General features: G+C 41.5%; 1 protein-coding gene across 1 annotated transcript in view; it reads right to left on the bottom strand.

The window, feature by feature from the left end:
* Positions 1-1,094: 1,094 nt before the first annotated feature.
* Positions 1,095-20,943, bottom strand: part of PRKX (protein kinase cAMP-dependent X-linked catalytic subunit) — a 114,836-nt gene continuing 94,987 nt past the window's right edge. The window contains exon 9 of the mRNA XM_046673051.1: positions 1,095-2,384. The gene's annotated coding sequence lies outside the window, so the exon portion shown is untranslated. The remainder of the gene's footprint in view (positions 2,385-20,943) is intronic.

Genomic DNA, 20,943 nt, shown 5'->3' with positions numbered 1-20,943 from the left:
ACCTGAGTGTACATATTTAATAAAAACTCTTTTAACTCCATTGTAGACCAAGTGTCCTGTGAAAAGAAGGGAAAGAAAAACCCAAGGCGGTCGACTAAGTCTTGCAGTTTTTCCACTAAAATTTGGACAGCTCTGATTAGATCAACTCGCCTAAACTCACAATCGTCATGAACACTAAAGCAATACAGTTCCCCAGGAAGAATCAGATTTTGCTCGAGACATATACACACATGTATATATTCTAGTCTAGATTTTGGTCTGCATTTCAGTAAATCTTTTCTTGACCCTGAGATTCATTATGCCACAAAAAAGGGAGCAAATCTCATAAATTAGCCCAACACAAACCCACATGGCTCTTGAAAGAGAAAGGAGAAGGAATATTTGTATTTTGTCAATATAAAGGGGGATTTCTTTCTAGGAGGCTAGTCAGAGGCTGTCAAGGAGGGAGCCTCCACGTGGCAGAGGGAAAATCTTCAGGGAGGAATCTCTGGCTGCCCCACACCATATTCCATGTCGTGCTCATGCATCAAGAGGACGTGTGTGTGTTTTATGGATTAGGTCATCCCTCTACAGAGTTTAACACACATTTTTGGCCATAAACAGGTTCCCCATAAGCTTCAACCATTAGAATGTGAATTTCTGCAGTGGAAGCAAATTTTTAAAAGAGAAATGCAAGAGGATGCTCCATCTGGGTACCACGTGTCTAGAAGAATGACTATTCCTAGATATGGGTTATGTCATCAATGGCTTCAGCGGGTGTAACTTTCAGTGTCGCACTGTTACTTGTGTATACGTGGCATTCACAGTCTAGTGGAGAAAGAAGGCAGAGTGGGAACTAGACGCTGGCGGGTGATATCAGAGACATACATAATGGGAACTGGAGAGATGGTTTCCTGGGAGGGGAACCCAAGAAATATCTTGAAGGAACACTCATTTATGCCTGGTGTTGAAAAACAGGCTTTCTTTGTACACAAAGACATAGAGAATCAACAGGATGGGTAAATTCATGTTGTAAATGACGCAAGGCATGAGGCAGGTACACAGAAAAGCAAATTGTTTAATTTAGGTGTTATGGAGGGTAGGTTACTGTGAGCTTCTGAAAGATCAATGTCTAATACGCTTTTAATATTAATTCTCCAATGGATGTTAACATATTGTGGGTGGGTTTTTTTCTTTGTTTTGTGTTTGACCCCTATTGAGATTGTCTTTGATGATTTAGACATCATTTGAAGGAGGTACGAGGTTACAGCACATTCAAGTCCACATAAAAGTTTTGGGTTAGCACCATCATTACACCACTGTGATGTTCCAAGCATTTTAGGATTCGTGCACATACTCCTGGACAGAATTAAGGAAAGATGACTTGGCCCATGATTCTCCCCAGTCCTATTGTTCTGTAAAGGTATGCAAATATATTCAACTCTGTTTAGGGCAAACCAAATTTCAAAGGAGGTATTCACAACTCGAGCTCATACTGCTTTTAGTGAAAGTTGCTACCAGACCTTGCAAGAGGCTTGGCCACGTGGTTGCCGAACGGCCTTCCACTTCCGTGGGGCCAGGAGTCCATGCATGCATGGCAAAAACGCAGGCTGCTCTTCTCGTGTCCGACGCTGCGTGCTTGGAATGGTGAGGAAACGGCAGTGTGTGTTCTCTGCGAGCTGAGAAAAACACATGTGGTTGTGCGTTCTGATTTCCCCTGGCTTTAATGTAATGACTCTCATATGTTAGTACCTCAACCATTCGAGCTGAAGGGTTTAGCACATCATATATGAAAACTGGGCAATAAAATAAAATGAGAGATCATGCTAAAGGAACAATGGTATTCCAGACAAATCTCCTTCTTCTACCTATATAAAACCCTGTCCTAGTCCATTATTTCTTTGGAAACCCATTCCCTACATATTCGTTTGTGTAGAGGGATCATGTTACAATCAGCCCCAAAGGCTCTTTATGGATGAGATGAGCAAAAGGCCAATTAACTTTGGCCCTTTAAATACAGTTTTAATATTTAAAATACTGAATATTTAAAAGTCTTCCCCAAGTGCTACCTTCTTGAAAGAAGTGAGAAATGCACAGCGACTGTAAACGCATGAACGCCGTCCACCCATAAAACCAGCATCATTGACAATGGGTTTATTACAAACTGCCTCTTGAAATGTTTTAGTGAATTTTACTTTTCGTACAGACAGTATCTAGCAATGCATGTTTCTCTCTGTAGACGGGAATCCACGTTTTCCAGAGCAGGGGATCGATTTGAGTTCTCTGTGTGATCTGGAGCCTCCTGCAGCATTGGATAAAGTCTCCTGTGGGCTCCACGCCCTGGTGTTGCAGCTGACGGGGAAACAGATGGTGTGACTCAAGTCCTCCTTAGGAAAAAACAATAGCTGCAAACATCACAAAGCAAAGTCAGGGGAATATTTGAAATCAGTGTCCGATACTGGGTCTTTCTATCTCCCTTCCCAAGACTAGTTTATAATATGTCAGCATGATGCCTTTTTCTGGACGAACCACACCCAGGATTTCCAAATTGAAGACGATGGCCCACTCGTTTGCAAGGGACAGCTGTGTGCGGCTAAAGTCATCCACCACATTTACATGGGTGTAAGCATTTTATTGGGGATTCATCCAGGCAGCTGGTTTTCTCAAGGTTAGAGGCCAGTCTTTATTTTAAGGTCCCAGCCCACGGAGGTCACTGAATGCAACACTCAAAATTACATTCATATTAGATCGGTTTGGAAGAAAGAAGAATACTCTTTCAAAAAATTTTTTTTGGTTTTACTCTCTCTTCAGCAAATTATCTTTTTTGAAGTCATTTCCTCCCTTGTTTTCATTAGCATCAGCAACTTTTTACCCAGAAGGATCTCATCAAAAACATGCCTTATTTCCTCTTGAGTACTAGGGTCAAGTGGAGTATATACTCATTTGTTTTGTCTGTTACTTTTTAAGAAAACTGCCTTTCTAAGTTGAATTAAGAGACACGTAAAAATTGAGTCTTACCATATCTTGGGCACAGTGTGGAATAAATGTAAGAATAGAAATTCAGATGATTTCTAATATATATAGGGAGACATTCATAAATTATCGACCACCTTCTAGGTAAAATTTTAGGAAGCCCGAGATTGGGTATATAAGTCCACAGATCCCCAAAGGACTGCACTGGGCAGAATGCAACAACCTTCCCAAAGTGCCCAAGAATTTATAGCATTCAGAATTTGGCAGATCAAAATAAAATGAAGGTGGTATGGGGAAGTTGAGAGGGAGGACCAAGCACGGGGTGACCACTCAGACACCCAAAGGTTGGAACAGTGGTACAGTAGTCCCCTTGGATCCGCGAGGGTTACGTTCCAAGGCCCCCAGTGGATGGCTGAAACCACAGATGGTACCAAACCCTATATACATTACGTTTTTTTTCTATACTTACATACCTATGATAACGTTTAATTTATAAATTAGGCACAGTAAGACATTAACAACAATAACTTCTTTTTTGCATATCCGAATTGCCAGCATCACTCCTCTTGCATTTTGGGGTCATTATCAGGTAAAATACGGGTGACTTGAACACAAGCACTGCAATACCACGACAGTCAATTTGACAACCAAAATGGCTACTAAGTGACAGACAGGCAGGTAGCATCTACAGAAAGGATCCGTAGGTTCACGTCCATGGCCACACAGAGCAGGGTGACGAGATTTCATCATGCTACTCAGAACGGCTCACAATTTAAAACTTATGACTTGTTTATTTCTGGAATTTTCCATTTAATATTTTTGGACTGTGGTTGACTGAAGGTAACTGAAACCCTGGAAAGTGAAACCATGATTAAAGAAGGACTACTGTGTACAGTTTCTCAGTGAAGGCAACACCAGCTAAGCGTCCTTTTCAACCAATTCTCTAAACGCAGAAAAAAAGACACTGCCTATGCAACAGAGGGGGTTAGGACTACTGAAAAAAGGAAATGGCTGTTTGTGAAAGACATCACTCGCAAAAGCCTGAGAAATATCCTGAAATCAGGATGGAGTGCGTAGACAGGGAAACCCAGATTGATGCAGGTGAACGTTCTTTGGACATGACACATCTCAGATCACGCCCTACCGAATATCAAGTCCGAGAAGCAGCAAACAAACTCAGGAAATGCAGAGCTCAGAGGAAAAGTTCAGTGCAGTGCAATGGTGAGAGGTTTGTCATTGTTGTTTTGTTTTAATATAGAGAAGAAATCCAGCTCACTCATAGACGAGGAATCATCCAAGACAAGCCTAGCCAATCAAAAGAAATCACAGAAGAAACAGCCGAAGAAAACTTTTCTGAGCTGATAGAACACCTGAGTCAACAGAGGAAAGAAGCCCACTGAATTTAAAGAGAGAACAAATAATCTATTAATTCTGAACCTTGATTTAAATGACAAAAACAAGCATGATGGAAAGGCAATTGATGCAACATATTTGAAATTACAAAATAACAAGCAAAGCTTAATATGCAAGGTTGTCTTGGTAAAAGCTGGATGGTGCATGGGAATGGCTGAAGGTCTGCACACTCGAATGCCTGCTCGGTCCAGCAGGTAAGTTGGTGCCTGAGGCAGGTTGGCGTATGGAGCTGCAGGTGTGAATGTTAAGACCGAGAGTTGCCTGCTAAGTCACATGAAATGGGTTTCAACCCAGAGTTCTTGTGCTGGGATGCTGGCTGGAGGTGCCATATTTTTTGACAATATAATTATAATTTATAACATAATAATGATATATAATTATATTTATAATTTATAATTATAATTTCTAGAATCCAAATATTTTTATTCAATTAAAAATTAAGTACCACATGATAGCCTGGGAAGTCCTGATTCACCCACACACTATGGGTTGTAATCTCTGACTCTACTTGTCTCTCTCGAGCCCCACGAAGGCGGCAGATGCTCAGTCCCCTTTCCTAACCCCATTCCTCAACTTGCCTTTTTTCTTCTGTTCCCTGTGCGTCATATACCCTCTCTTTTTGGTTTCTTCCATTCGGATCCCTGTCTACCACCAGTATTCATAAGCCCAGGGCCAGCAGAGTGAGGAGGGAAGGGAAGAAAGATATGTCTAAGATTTGTATCCCAGCGTCTACGTTTGGAAATGCATATGAAAGGTGCAAACATACTTTGCCCAGCAAGTAAAGGAATTTGGGAGCTGTTACCTGGCAATGTGAGATGGCAACAGACCTGGAAATGGAAGAGGGTAAACGGGAAAAAGCCCTAATAGGGACACAAGGAACCCCTCAGTGTTCCAGGTCTTAAGGAGGAAGAGCCAGGGAGAGATTCCTCATGGTGCTAAGGGATTTTACAGTGAGTCTAATGTTCAAGGTTGACTTGTCCACTCTACTCCCACTGAGCCAGTAACAAACCTGTGATGTCTGTAGCACACACAGCTTCGACGGGGAAGTAATAAAGACTAAGAAGAAGAAAGATGAAGCTGGGGTTCTGTGCACAGATAATATGAAGCAGGAAGGACAGAGTGGTGGAGCCAAGAGCAGAGATTTGGGGAAGATGGGTCTTGGAGCATGTAAGTGCCACCACCGCCAACCTGCACCTCCAGAAATCCTCAGAAATATTGGGAAGGACATGAAGAGCCCTGGTTGTAATGGAAATACTGAAGTTATTTTATTTGGATTCAAAGGGAAAGATGATCTCAAATGTTTGGAGTGCTGGAAGCACTCAGACAACACTTCCCAGCGCCTATCTGATGAAGTCCCTTCTTGGGCTCTGCAGATGGCTTAAATATGATCCCAAGAATTTTATAAGGTCTCAAGCTCTACTCATCTCTTTGTCTACCTCTCTTTCTCACACCATCTTGCTTTCCCCTCAATTAGTCATCCTCAGTAGGAGCAATTGTGCCTCCCTGCCTTCCAGAGGAGAGCAGCAACATCTGGAGATATTTTTTTTCTCCCAGCTGGAGATGCTACTGGTATCTAGTGAGTAAAAGTCCAGAGATGCTGCTCAACACCCTTCGCTATACAGGACAGTCTCCCACCACAAAGAATGATCCAGTCCCCACATGTTCAGTCAAGATGGAGAAACCCTGAAGTAAATCCATCATGTTGTCTTAATCTCCAACCTCTGCTTGGTTCTTTTCTTCCTCACTCCTCTGTGTTTAGCTGGCTAAATTCTAGTTATTCATATACTTCTGTTGTTGGTGTTCTTACTCAGACCTCTGTACCAAGAGTCCAGTTGACCATCTTTCTTATTCACAATCATATCACCCAGGGAGAGAGCCAACACTTGTTAATGTGTGTCTTTCCCCTTCCCCCGGATCCCTGATCTCAATCCCAGAAACCCACCATCCCTGGTGCAAGCTGTTTGACACATGTCCTTAACTCTGTCCGTGACTTGTCAAGTATATTGTGTTGCCTTGTGATGATGTGTTTTTCATTTATATACATAGCACTTTGCTATAAATCTCATTCTGTTTCTGAAGATCTCTTACTCAACAAAATGCTTTTAAGAACTAATCAACGTTGCTGAATCAACTCTTCCGCTGTGTGTCTGCCCGAGATATGCATCGGTCACATTTTACGAGCTTTACGTGGTGATGACTATCTAAGTCGACCTTGATTTCCCAAAGCCAAGTGAAATATCCTGCATGTGTCACCTTACACACCTCTGTTAAGAATTTCTGTGGAACTTAAACCTACAACGGATATTGCTGGATCATGAGATGTCCACATATTTAGTGAAAATCTGAAGTCTGGCCAGAATGCTCTTCAGAATGGCAGCCTCAGTGTTGATCATCACTATCAGGGCAGGAAAGCTTCCAGCTTCTCAAACTCTTGAGAACACCAGGTATATTCTGCTTTTATAGAGTTTGCAATTCTGATGCATAAGAAAATGTCTCTCGTTGTTGCTTTCATTTGCAATTCTCTGATCATTAACCAGCTGTTTGTAAACAGGGCTTCCTCTTTTTATCATTGTTTATTGATACACTTTGCCCATTATTTTCTATAGGGCTTCCAGTGTTTTCTCCTGTTAATTTGCAGGAGTCTCATCTATATTCTAGATAAGAATCCTTTTTTTTGGGGGGGTGGTGAGGAAGATTAGCCCTGAGCTAACATCCATGCCAATCTTCCTCCACTTTGTATGTGGGTAGCTGCTATAGCATGGCTGCTGACTGGTGTAGGTCTGCGCCCAGGATCTGAACCTTCAAACCCCAGGCCGCTGAAGCAGAGCACATCAAACTTAACCACAGGGCTGGCCCCTAAATACCTTTTTTTAATATTCGACATTATCACTGCCATCCTCTCAACCACCCATTAAACTTTATCCATAATGCCCTTTACAGAAAGCCTTAATTTTGATAGAGTGAAATTCCTCTGTTTTTTACTTATGATTTTTGCTTTTAGGATCTTGTTTAAGAAATCTGTGCCCACTCCTGGACCAGAAAGATATTCTCCTTTATTTTCTTTGACCGGCTTTATCATTTGATCACTAACACTGAAGTCTTTCATCCATCTAGAGATCATCTTTGTAGGTGGTGATAAACTGGGGACCAGCTTTATTTCCTGTCACACAGTGAATTAGTTTCCCCAACACCCTCTTCTAAGTAATTCTTCCTTTTCCTTATTAATGCGTGATGTCCTGTTTCTCATATACGGAAAACCCCTTTCAAGAAGGCACTAATCTGGGGGATCTCCACTCTATTACATTTTTATTTTCCCATCTTCATTGCCATCAACTCCCTTGCCTCATTTGGCATTTAAGTGCATTATAATATCTGTGGGACAAATCCCCACCCTTTATTTTTCCCTCATGATGGATTTAGCTTTCTTTCGATGTATTTTTTTTCATGTATCTTTTAGAACTAGTTTAACCATTGTTCAAAAAATTAGTATCTTAATTGGCAGTGTATTGAACTATACATTAATTTGCAAGAGAATGCTCTTCTTCATCATAGCCTGTGGTCCCCAAAAAGGAGGGCAGGAAACAAAAGCTGTGTGCAGGTAAGTTATTAGGGGATGTGGCCCCAAGGAGCAGAAGTGAAGACCAGGGAGAGACAAAGGGAAGGAGGAAGTCCCAGTATAAGGTTGCTTTCTCTGGTGCCTGTCACTGTGACTGCAATTTGAGTTGGCACATCCTGCAGAACTTACTGGTCTCTGCCATCAATTGTACTACTTTCTTCCAAGTTTGGGTATTACCTCCTTTTAACGCCTTCTTTGTGTCTCCCCCTGACTCCATCTGGTCTCTCAAGTGATGCTTTCATTGTAGCACACACACAATCCAACCCACGAGTAGGGAGCTGGGTAGTTTTAGCTCTTCCATGGCTTTTTCCCAAAAGTTCCCCTAAGTGGCCAAGCCCTATCCATAACAACCGTGTGTTCCCACGAAAGTCCTGAGGTCCCCTCTCTTCTCCAACAAAGCATGCCCTTCCTTCACTAACCAAGCACTTACCATCTCTATGGCAGTCATCTCCCCACCGCCCAGGTGCACACAAGGGCCAATCACTTGCATTTCTCTTTCTTTCCAGAGGACTCTATCAATTCTGAGTTTTTTGAACTGTAATTTCACTGGGCCACAACCGCAACTGTTGTATTCTCACGCAGACAGGAGCCTTTCCTACTATTTTGTACTCTAGAACGACACACGCACACACAAAATGAAATACGCAATACATGTGCTGTTATGAAAATAGGAGTTAAACCTGACTTTGTTGAGTTTCTTGAAATCATTTTGAGACTACATCATCTCTTCCACTGATATATGAATCTGTGGCATGCTTTCTCTCACAATGGAGATTTCAAAGAAGGGTAGGGATGTAATATTATTACTATCTTCCTGCTCCAGTCAGGGCAGGGTCAACCCTCCCACATCTACAGCTCACATCTTCTCCTCTGTGTGACTCATTGATTCTGTCTGCTTTCTCTTGTGTGTACACTAATCTCTAACACACAGCTGTCTTGTCTCTAGCATCGTAAACCATCTGGTCATCTGTTCATGAACCTCTCATCTCCATTCTTCTTTCATCCTTGACCCTGATGGGCCTCATGATAACTCGCTTTGCTTCTACGGCTCATGGCTCTACCTGCAAATAAAGTAGTGGAACTTTTTTGTAAATTTCTACAAAAACTTGACACAGGTGATGATCAACTGGAAGGACTTTGATATGAACATGCAGCCTACAACTGGATGCAAGGTGCTGATATCCTGAATCCATAAAGGGGAGTTCTCTCAGTGGCCATACAAACTTTCCATGAGCAGATTTATATGGTGCTTCCTTCTGTAGATTCTCTGGATTCTGGCAGTTCTTGGTCCCTTCATTGTCATTTCCACAGGACCCTGAATACATCTCACCAACACTCATCTCCTGACCAATTTTTTTAAGAGCAGAAAGGTAGGCAACAGTCAATGGGAAGGTATATAATGGCTTCCCTTCTCTCTTTTCTAGAATCTCAGTAAAAATTCAGTTGTCCTCAAAGGCCTACGGATGCCTACATTTTTATGCGTTGCAACTATTTTGTCTGCAAAGCACATTTCACACACACGTTGCACATAACGTCGGAACCAGTACTGACTGCATGCCTGCTGTGTTTGCAACGACTGTGCTGGGTGCTTGTTTCAGGGGAAAACAACTTTAGTTAAAGCCAGTATGCCTTTGTCATGTTGGCCACACTTGGATTAAATTTAGACTTTTGTGTTGTAGGTCATTGTTCCACCGAAATACAATGTCCCAGAGAATGGAAAGCCATTGAATTTATTAATTCAAAATGCTCTCCTTCGCCCAGAGAAATAAACTCTAAGTGGATAAATATTAGACGCTCAGGAAAGAACTGCTGGCTTATTATGACAAAGCCTGGAAGACAGTAGGAAGTGAATTGTGTGTTTATTTTTCCACAAGAAATAATATTTAAATCCACTGCAATGGCAGGATGACAGGTGAGAATCTCAACTAATAGGAATACAATAAAATGTCCTAAAATTGCACAGATGTATCATTCGGGAGTTATTCTACATAATGGCGGAGTCATTGAGAGTTTCTCACATGCAGTGTTGTACATTTGCAGAGAATGGGCTCAATGAAAGGCCAGCCCTGACACAAATACAAGTCCAATATATTTTTTTCTCTTCAACATTAAGAGATTCACCAACTGCAGAATGAAAGCCATCCTGGAGAAGAACATTACATTGTCAGCACAGCATCCTCAGGGCAGCTAATGAATGAGAGGCTTGTTCTCTTATTTGTTGATTTGTTTTCTCTAAGTCAATGATGTTTAGACTTCTTTTTGAGTGAAAGCATATGGAGATCACTAGATGGTTATTCATCTGTCACAAACAATTTGCGACAGTGCCCTTTATTCCCGGCTGCCAGTTTAGCAAATGAAAACACAGTACAAGTACGTCCCCAATTCACATGGGATATACTTCCATTTTTTAAAAATTATACATTATTTACCCCAAATTAAAATTTAACTGGGTGTCCTGTGCTTAATGTGGCAACCCTACCTTTACGAGCTGAAACTGTAGCACCTTTTTTTCTTGTAAGTGCAGATGGTGATATAATAATACCATTTTGGTCTCGGGGAGATTTTGAACGATTGTCCTCCTGAAGATATTTCTGGAAGTCAGACGCCGTGTTGACTTTATTCTCACTCTCCAACGGTGCTAATTTGCTAAGGTGGTACTTGCAGCATTGAAAGTCCACCCCAATCACATGGCATCGTGGAGTACGACCTTCAGCCATTTCAGAATTGGCAAAAACAAATCTTTGGAGGCCTCCAATGGCTGTCCCATGTGTTTGGACTCAAGGCCCCAGACCACCTCCCTTCTCAAGACATCTGATTCCTATTCCTCCAACAACTTCTTCAGGAGCCTGCCTAAGCGGGTCCCAGACAAGAGCGGGCTCAGAGCACCACTGGTTCTATCACGGAAAGATAAGCCAATGCGAGACTCAAACAGACCGGAGCTTAAAAACCAAGTTGGTTCCATCCTCACTATTTGAAACTGGCAAGTTGCTGTTCATTCCCTATGATCGGATACAGGGAATCGCCAAGCTCGCAACACCATCACAAGCGTCAAGACCTTTACAGTGAGGGGGCTTCTGTATGAGGTCCAGGCACTGACAGGGGTTAAAGGCTCACGTCCTTTCCAGAGCGGGAGCTGGTCAATGTGGAGGGTGCAAATAAGCAAAGAACCTTGTTGGGAGTCTAGGCATTGCTGAGGTTGTGCCCTCTGGAAGAAATTCTAGATTCTAGCTAGCTTGGTAGACCTGAGCTGGATACAAATGATCTTCTGGAAAATAGCCCCGAGAACAGCCGAGAGGTTCCTGGAGGATGATGTGAGAGGGAAGAATTTAGAATAGCACCCTGCCCCTCTGAGCTTGGTTGTCACTGCTACCCATCATCGTGGAGAAGGAGGGTTTGAGGAAGAAAAGGGGCCCGGGGCCAGCTTGACACAAGACAGGAGAAAATAGAGTTACACCAGTTCTTCTGAATGTTCTTCTTGGGTCCAAAGACAAATTAAATTACTTTCAGTTTACTTCTGTGGTAGATCAAGAAAATGCAATAGACGCTTCTAATAGGTTCTCACCAAAAATGGTGGGAATTGCTTTCGGTGTTAGAAGGGCAAGCTTTCTAGAACCGTCTCCTATGAGAAATAGCAAATTCATGAATAACATAGGAGAAATGACGCTGTGTGTCCTGCTTTACATTCTTACATAACAGTATGGGTGTGTGCCTGGGTGTGCTCTATGTTACTTTCAAAGTATACAATTGTTAATGGAAGAAATATGATTCCTGCCTTTATGGATCCTGAAAACATGGAAAAACTAACGTTAAACAGATGTTATAAATAATTATAGGATCTATTGGTGATGTTGAAATTATTTATTTACAAGATGTTGTCCTAGCAGCCTGGGAGTTGGTCCTTCGATTGGTCCATTCCTGGCAATAGCAAACACTTTTAAAATTAACTACAAAAACTTCTTAACACCAGCCTTGTGTATGGATTACACACACACACTGTGTTCTTTTTATAATTACGGTTCTGGTCTCTGTGCTGGATCTCCAGTCTTTATTCTTTTTTCTCCATTGTTGTCCAAACCAATGAATATGGAAAAACAGAACTTCAGTTAGAAATGTGTTTTACCTAATCAAAGATGATGAATGCAATCATGGCATGTTTTGAAAAGGGCTTAGCACACTCCCTATGCTGGTAAATATGCCTTGGAAGCTGTGTTAATTGTCTATTAACTGTTTGTTGAATTGCTCAATTGGACTTGACTTAAAAAAAAAAATTGCTTATTACCCACTTCCGTAATGCTAGATATTGTGTTCCAATTAAACCCAGATATCCTTGCAACTCAGTCAAGTTCTCTAGGGAAGACTAACTCTGGATGTGAGTTCACATTTTTGGTGTTTTTACACTGGAAGCCTTATTTGGAGGAAGTATGGAATTCAGAATACAGTGAAGCCCAAAGCCATGTGAATTTTTAACTCAAATCTCTGTTGTGTGGCCCAACCAATATGAAAATAAGAACACATCTTTTAAACACGTGAGTGAAGACTTGCCATGGAATTGAAATGCATTTTAGACATAAAAGTTGCCTTCAACTTCCAGGACTTTCTGAAATAAATTAAAACATACGAATTTCTCAGATGCCACGGGCACCACATTAAAACCCCAAAATAGATTCTAAAATGATCTGGCATGAGGCATTTATGAAATAATAAGCAGAATTTACATCTGATAGCCCTATTAAAAAAAAAGAAATCACGAAAACATATAATAATAATTCTCCCTTCAGCGAGCCAAAAAATGTGTAATCAATCCTGGTAACTTGTAATTACCTGGTTATGGAGCAAAATGTCGCTAAACTTACCCTTTTACTTGGAATCCATAATTATTTGGACTGAATTTTTGAATAATAGTAATTTTCCAATTATTCTGATTTAAGTGGACTGCAATATCTATTTCTAAAAGTTGCTATTTATCCTTTTCTCAATTCTTGCGTTTAGCATGTGTGATTATAATGCCTAACACATGTCTATATCTCCCCAATGAGGGTAACAGGGCTGTAAATAGTAGGTCTTCAACCTAATTCTGTAATCCTCAAACAAATGAATAGTCAAAGTGAATTCGTGTGGTATTTATAGAACGCACCAGGTGTTACTGCCTGAGGCTGGGGCCACAGAGGCAAAAGGGATTTGCTATCTCCCCAGAAGGAGTTTTCAGTCTAAGACAAAGATCCCTCTAATCCAGCGTGAGGCAGCCTAGCCTGACTGTGGCAAGGGATGTGCAGAAGGGAAGATGCTCTCTTGAGGGGAGGAGAGGCCGCGTCAAGAAATGCTACATAGAAAGGTGTCCACCCAGATGGATGGTATCCACATCGGGGGCAGAGCTGTGAGCTGGAGTCTTAACCGCCAGGAGACAGAGGGAGCCACAGGTTAAAACATAGAGATGTGAAATCAGGCACTCAGAGGATACAGTCTTTTAAATTCTGGTGGTCATACTTAATTTTGGGTTTTGTCAAACAGGTGAACACTGCCTGGTCTTTCTGCGCCATCCTCTCCCCTTCCCGCTCTATCAGTCTATGCTCTGCTGCTGTTCACAGGGTTCTCATGGCCAATGTTTTCGGAAGTGGGTGGCCAAGTCCTTCTTTCTAGTCTGTCTTACTGTGGAAGCTCCGCTGAAACCTGTCCACCATGGGTGACCCTGCTGGTATTTGAAATACCGATGGCAGAGCTTTCAGCATCACAGCCGCATGCAGCCACCACAGAGTGACAATGACAGACGGGTGATGTGGTTCCCCGACCGGGAAATGAAACCTGATCACGACAGTGAGAGCTCTGAATCTTAACCACTAGCTCACCAGGGCTGGCCAACTAAGGAATAAAAGAAAATAAATCAAAAGTTTCTCTTTACCATCTCGCTCAATTTCCCTCAGTTGTTATCCGTTCAATGTGCATGTTTCCAGACCTTTTTTATCGATTTGGGTCCACAAATATATGCTGCAAAATGTATAGTTTCCCAAGGGGCATCATTTTTACCCCAAAAGGAGTCACACCATAGCCATTAATTTGCAAGCTGCTTTTTCACATATCGATGTGTCTTAGAAACCTTCCCTTGACCCAAAATAGAAGTCTTCCAGTTTTGGGTTTTGTTTTAAACTACTACAGCTTATTCTATATACAGGATGCACAGTGCTTTATTTTCAATCCTGTCTTAATTTTATGATCATTTGTCTGGCCACTTTTTTTTCATTTTGGTTATGAGTTTGTTCCTTAGTACTTTTAATACAGAAGAGTAAAACTAACCAAACTATCCGATAATCCCACCACAGCAGAAATTTTTGCTGCAATTTTTAATAATAAGTAATGTATGCTCATGGTAAGAAAACTCAAATAATATGGACATTATCTCTTTTATCGTATCTGTTTTGCAAATATAAATCGCTAAGATCACCAACCAAAGGGGCCAGTAACATATTATTTCACACATTTAAAGGCAACAGGTAGAAAATGGCAAGTAACAGATGGTTAACATGGGGCATTCCAAAATGAAAGTCAATGGATGGGGACACGGGTGCACACTGGCCCTGCCATTTCTCCTTGCCCTCCTCGCAGGCAGGAGAATCCGTGCAACGAGCAAAGCAGGCAGACCCTAAATGAAGCCCCCTGAGCTCCCAGATCCACAAGGAGAAGGAGAGCATGAGGAATGAATTGTGGATGCTTCTTTGTCCCTCCAGGACACTAAGCAGTCCAGGAGTCTTCCTTCTTTGAATATTCCTACTAGATATGTGCAAGAGCTGGCTTCTTCCAGCTCTTAAATGGGGACTGTGAAGAATTGTGTGAGTCAGTTGTTAAATTGCTGGCAGGTTGATATCAGTCATGGCAGGACTAAGTATTTGCACCTTGGAAACTGGCAAAAGCTGCAAGTCAGGACTTTATTTTCTCCAGGAGAATTGGTCTCCCGGCACGCCACTGCGGAAGACCTTCCAGAGGTGTGTCCCACTGCCACAGAATTGTATATTCTCTTAGAGTTCGAAAAAATAGTGGCAGCATGCTATGTAAGGGGTTCTTTAGACACTGCAAGCCACACAGTCGTTTTCAGGGTGTGATGGGGATGCTGATGATCCTGGTGGTGACAGATGGAAAAAAGAAGTGGAGAAAAATCCAGAATGCCTCTAAGAAAAATCAGGAACTACCAAAAAGTTCTGAAAGTAAACTAGAAGACGCTGTAGCCTAAATGTAGATTTAGGGGACAAATGCTCCAAAACATGACTCCCCTTGAGCGCAAGGATTTCCAGCAAAGAGAAGCTAGCTCTCAGGTTTGTTACTGGTGCCGATGACAGACAGACTCACGGAACCAAACAGAGAGTCTAGAAGAAGACTCAGGTGTAGGGAGAAGCTAGAATGTGGAAAAGCTGGGATCTCACTGGACGGGGAAAAGAGACTAGTCCACGAACAGTTTGGGAAAAGCCATCCATTCAAAAGAAATCTCGACCCCATTCCACGTATCAATAAATGACAAGGAGTTTGGCATTCTGAATGTAAATAAAGCAATAAAACCAGAAAACGTGTTGAACATCATGATATAATTTTGGTGAAATTCTGGCTAAATGACACCCAACTACCAGAATTCATAAATTCCATTATATTAAAATTTGTGTAGTATACTACACATGTGTTATAACATGTGTGTATTCAATACATAAAAAATACACTAACATTTTGAGTAAAATTATATATATAATTTGTATATGTATATATAGATGTAGCACATATGTATAAAAAGAGTGGAAAAAAGTTAAAATGAACTGGAAAATATTTGCAATTTACAGGGAGTTAAATTTCTCACTTTGACAATGTACTATGGTATATAAAATACTATCATTGGGGGAGGCTGGGTGAAGAGTACATAGGAATTCCACATTATGTTTGCAACTTCTTGTGATTCCGAAAATATTTCAAAAGAAAAACATAAAGAAAAGCCTAAAATATGAGATAAAACTATAACTTGAATCCCGCTGAACCCAACTTGAACCCCACTTGTTTTAAATTGGGCAAAAGACAGTGATTCTAAAAAAAGAAATGTAAATGTTTGAAAGGTATGTAAATAACTAAACCTCACAAAGAAATGTGGATTGAAAACATCGAGAAAGCCCCTCTTTAAACCAATCCAGTTACCAAAACCCATAAAAACTGGCAAAACTTGCTGTGGACGAGGCTATGAGAAGCTTTCGTTCGTTCATTCTTGATGCGTGCAAATTGATACAGTATTTCTGGATTACAATTGGCGATATCTGATCAAAATTTAATTTTGGAAATCCTTTGTTCCAGCAATTCTTTTTCCAGAAACTAACTTTACACACACACACACACACCAGATACATACCCCCCCACAGAGACTTACACAAATATGCAATCACACACACACATACACATGAACTGGCATCTTATATAACATCGTTCATAATGTACACAATGTCAAAAACTTAATTGTCTTATTTTAGGCAATGGAATAAATAAATTACCCTGCAGCTTACCCACAACTTACAATACCATACCATCACTGTTAATGAAAACGCAGTAAGTCTACGTATAGCCTGTATAGCCACAGGGAATTCTTAATAACACAGTTTTTTATATATGAAGAACGCACCTTACAAGTACTAACATTGGGACTGTTTTAGGCACCATGGAAACAACACTAAACAAAACCAAAGACAAATTCCCTGCCTACATGGACTTTGCATCCTACTGGGGAGAGACGCACAATAAAAATAAATAAATAAGAGTGTAGAACCCACTAAAAAGTGCTCAATGCTATGCAGACAAATAAATTAGGGAAGGGTGGTGGAGAATATTGGCAGGAATGAATTGAGATTTTAAATACAGCGCAGGAGGGGGCTCTCACTGAGAAGATATTTGAGGGAAGACTTTAAGGATAGACAAGGAGAAAGAAATGCTGGTATCTAGGAGAAGAGAGCCAATGCAAAGGCCCTGAGGCAGGAGCTCCTGTGATGTGCTGTAAATCAAGAAAGAGGCTGAGGCGTCTGGAGCTGAGTGAGCAGGGAAGACTGGGAGAGAGAGTCAGAAATAATGGAGGACACCTTTCCAGAGACTGTGATGATATTGCTTTTTCCTCTGAGTGCAACAGGGAGCCACTCCCTGGTTTCAAGCACAAAGAAATCCACAGGAAAAGCTGCCATCACTATTAGAGAAATGAGTAAACTGGAGTAGAGGGCAGCTAATGGACTTGCCCGCCATCTTGGCCCCACGTAGACACAGAACCTGAACTGGAACCAGGTCTCTGACTCATGGTCCAGGATTCTCTCAACCACCCACGCTGTCTCCTTGGTTTATGATGCCCCACCCAGCTCACTTAAGGCCTTTCATTGTTGCAAAAGATCCAAAGTTGATGTGGTGACATTTAGAAGAAACTCCAAGATGGAATCAGAGAAAGGAAATAAAACCCATCCAAAAAATGTCCTTTGCAAAACTGAAGACTGTGTGTAGAGATCTTAAACACCTCTTTTCTCCCTGTTGAATTTTTGCACAGAGCACTTTTTGTCTATGGTGTTGGACCTCTGGTTGGAGGAGCTGACGGGCCATTTTTCCACAGGGTGTCTCTAATTCCATAAAAGCAAAGGCCTGCAAGGCCTCCTCATACACTCTTGCTGTGTTGCCATGACATGTCCTAGTTTTCAAACTGTGAGGATGACTCTGTTGATTCAACATCTTCCTTTGGTCCCAAGATCAACCTTGTTACCGAAGTTTAAATGAAGCCTGTCTTTCTTACTGATCCTCAAATGGTCCTTAACATCAAAATTTTCTTTAAGACGGGGGTTTCCAGCTGAGAATGATTTTACCCCTAGGGGACATTTGACAATGTCTAGGGAAATTTTTGGTTGTCACTGTGGTGGGGGGAGGAAGATGCTACTGTCATGAAGTAGGAAGAGACCAGGGATGCTGCTCAACACGGCAGAGTGCACAGGACAGCCCCTGGACCACTGAGAGTGGTCCAGCCCCAAATGTCAGTAGTGCTGAGGTTGAGAAACCCTGAACCTGAGCAGGAGAGACGCTATCTATGCACATATGTATATATTTATCTATCTATCTTCATCCATCCATCTCTCTATCCATCCATCTATCCATCATCCATCACCTATCTATTATGTATCATCTAGCCACCTGTCATCTATATCTATTTATCTATCTATCTACCTATCTATCTGCATGTCTATCTATCTACCTATGATAGTGGTTTGCAATTAAGGATAATTTTGCCCCCCAGGGATATTTATCAATGTCTGCAGGCATTTTTAGATGCCACGACTTGGGAGGAGATGTTACTGGCATCTGGTAGGTGGAAATCAGGGATGCTGCTCAGCATCCTACATGTAGTGCATGAGAGAATGATCGGGCCTCAAGTTAATAGAGACACGGTTGAGAAAGCCTGTTTAAAGGATTGGATTTGAATATTAAGGTTATTTATGCCATTATATACATAGGAGTCACTTGATTGTTTTCCTTGAAATACTTCCTTTTAAATATTTACGTTGGTTGTGCAGTGTATGTGTTCTTCCCTGTTGGGAGAAACTGGAATGTGAGCAGAGCCGGGCTATTGGTGTCACAAACACCCACACGGAAGCCCTAAACCGCCTGTGTGGCCAGGGTCGGCCTGAACCAGCCAAGCTCTTGGCAGATCTGGAGGTAAAGAGTAAAATGAGGTATCTCCAGTGTTTCTTTATAAGAAAATCACAGCCTTTGTCATTAGCCAAGAATATTTCATAAACGTGGAAGTGGCTGAGTGAAAACAATGGAAAAACTGCATCTATAGTTTTATATATTTTAATACAATTGTAAAGGCTACATAACAATGATCAAAGTAGATATTGATAGCAGCATGAATACATATGCGATTGTAGGTTTTATTTCTGTGCTGGGTTTAATATTTTCATCGTTTTCAATGTTATGATATTTACAATGCTAGTTAAATATTACAATACTTAAACTATTTTAAATACTTCATTTATTCTAAATATTTAATATTACAATTTTGAGGGATTAACCAGAAAAAAAAATACAGATTTCTGTGGGTTATCAACATTTTATTTTGCCTGGGTAGAAAGAGTAAACCTACTAGGAGTCTAGAATGAGAATTACTTGTCCTCACTTAATATTTTTAAAAGTGCAGAAGACAAAGCAGAATTTCAGTCAACACCAACGGACAGAAAACGTCAGGGACTAGCCAATTAGACCAAAGAAAGCAAAGTATGAGATGGAGACAGAAGGAGATGGTTAAAATGTCAGGTCTTCCATCTCTCACAAGGACCTGCTGGATTCTGAAGCCACAAAAGCTAAATAAATTTTTGAAATCGTTAAGAGTTAGGCACCTCTTCCTCCTTCGAACAGAGAACACTTGAGCGTGTCAAGAACTTGAAACAGACGTCTACGCAGATTGTCAAGGAGAATTGAAAAAGTCTTGCCCAGGGGCTGGCTGCCTAGTCACTGGCTGCCAAGAGCTGACAGAGATCTTCCACCACCACTAGGAAGGGAAGTCCTTCTAACTGATCCAAAGCAGATTGTAAAAAAACTAACGGCAGCGTGCAACGGCAATGGCCATTTGACCCAACAGTTGTAAAAAAGCAACCCCCAAAAAGTTGGACCAACTTTTTGTCAAAGGACAAATTAACAGCGACTGGGCACAAGGACTGGAGGAAAGAAAATATCCCTCACAGAATGACAGACCATTAATAAACGTCCCGTAAAGTGCACGGATCAGCCAGGAGGCCGGTGTGCGCCATGGTGAAGGGTGGAATGGAAAAACATGGATTCGAGCTCTTACTTCACAGACGTCATGGGAAAGAGAGCAGGTTTCTTCTCCACCCCACTGGCATTTAGTCCCTCGTGAACTCGCCAAGACTGAGCTCCGATTTAATGTGGAAAAGTCGATATTCACGCAGTCACCTACGGCTTTCTTACAAAAGTGTTTTTCAACTGCTAAGCAAGGCTCCAGAATGTGTCATGCACTCAATTTTGTGGGCACCCTGCTAGTACTAAAAAAATAATTTGAAATAAAACAGTGCTCTTTTTAGACATTAATAAAATCATATTTGAGAACACTGTTTCTACACTATTAATATCCTAAAGTAAGTCTTATCTCATTCAACTTTAGTTTCATGTGTGAGTTCTGGATGGTTCGGTCAGATATACCAAATGTGGCCACAGTAAGGGTTTGAAAATCATGGCTTAGAGGATCTCTGATTAAGCCCCAATTATTTTTAAGATTCTATTCTGAAAGAGACATAGACTTTCCATGTTAGATCTCTGGGGCCACTTCCCTCAGGAAAAGGGTTGGGTTGGAACTGAGAAAGAAACCCAAGAGAAAGAACAGACATCTCAAGTTCTGTCCACAAGGAAATGGCAACTTCTAGGGCATTAGGATGTATTTTTCACAATGCCAATTTTTCTCCTGGCCTTTCAGGTATTTTGCTCCTTATTCATCGGTTCAACAAAAATAAGCCGGTGGAGAAAAACGTCAAGAACTCAGATGTCTCTGGACCACATCAGCTTTGCTCACTTCCCACTTACTGAAGTGACATCACCTTTTAAACTTTGCCTCTTGTGGAATTTTTTTTTTCTTTTTCTTTTTCCAAGGCGCTGGTTTTAAACAGCCTGCACACAAATTCTGATTCATTACAAAGAATTGTTTTTCAGCCAGTGGCTTTCCGAGACATTGTCCCCAACGGGACTGTAAAAGCTGAATTTGCAGCAGGCTAGAAGCCAGATGTTTATAACTAGATACGAAAGCCTGAGTCTGTTCTCCGTGATGTCCTTGAGAGGAACAATGCTGCAGATGAAATTCCAGACCCAGGCAGGCAGGTCCCTGCCTTCTTTGCTTTTTGCAGCAGGAGCCAAAGCCCAGCGGTTGAGGCTGCCAGGGGCTGGGAGGAGAGGAAAGGGCGGAGTTGCTGTTCACTGGG

Source organism: Equus quagga, chromosome 10 (genome assembly GCF_021613505.1).
Source record: "Equus quagga isolate Etosha38 chromosome 10, UCLA_HA_Equagga_1.0, whole genome shotgun sequence".
Taxonomy (NCBI): domain Eukaryota; kingdom Metazoa; phylum Chordata; class Mammalia; order Perissodactyla; family Equidae; genus Equus; species Equus quagga.
This window is presented reverse-complemented; position numbering and strand designations above follow the sequence as displayed.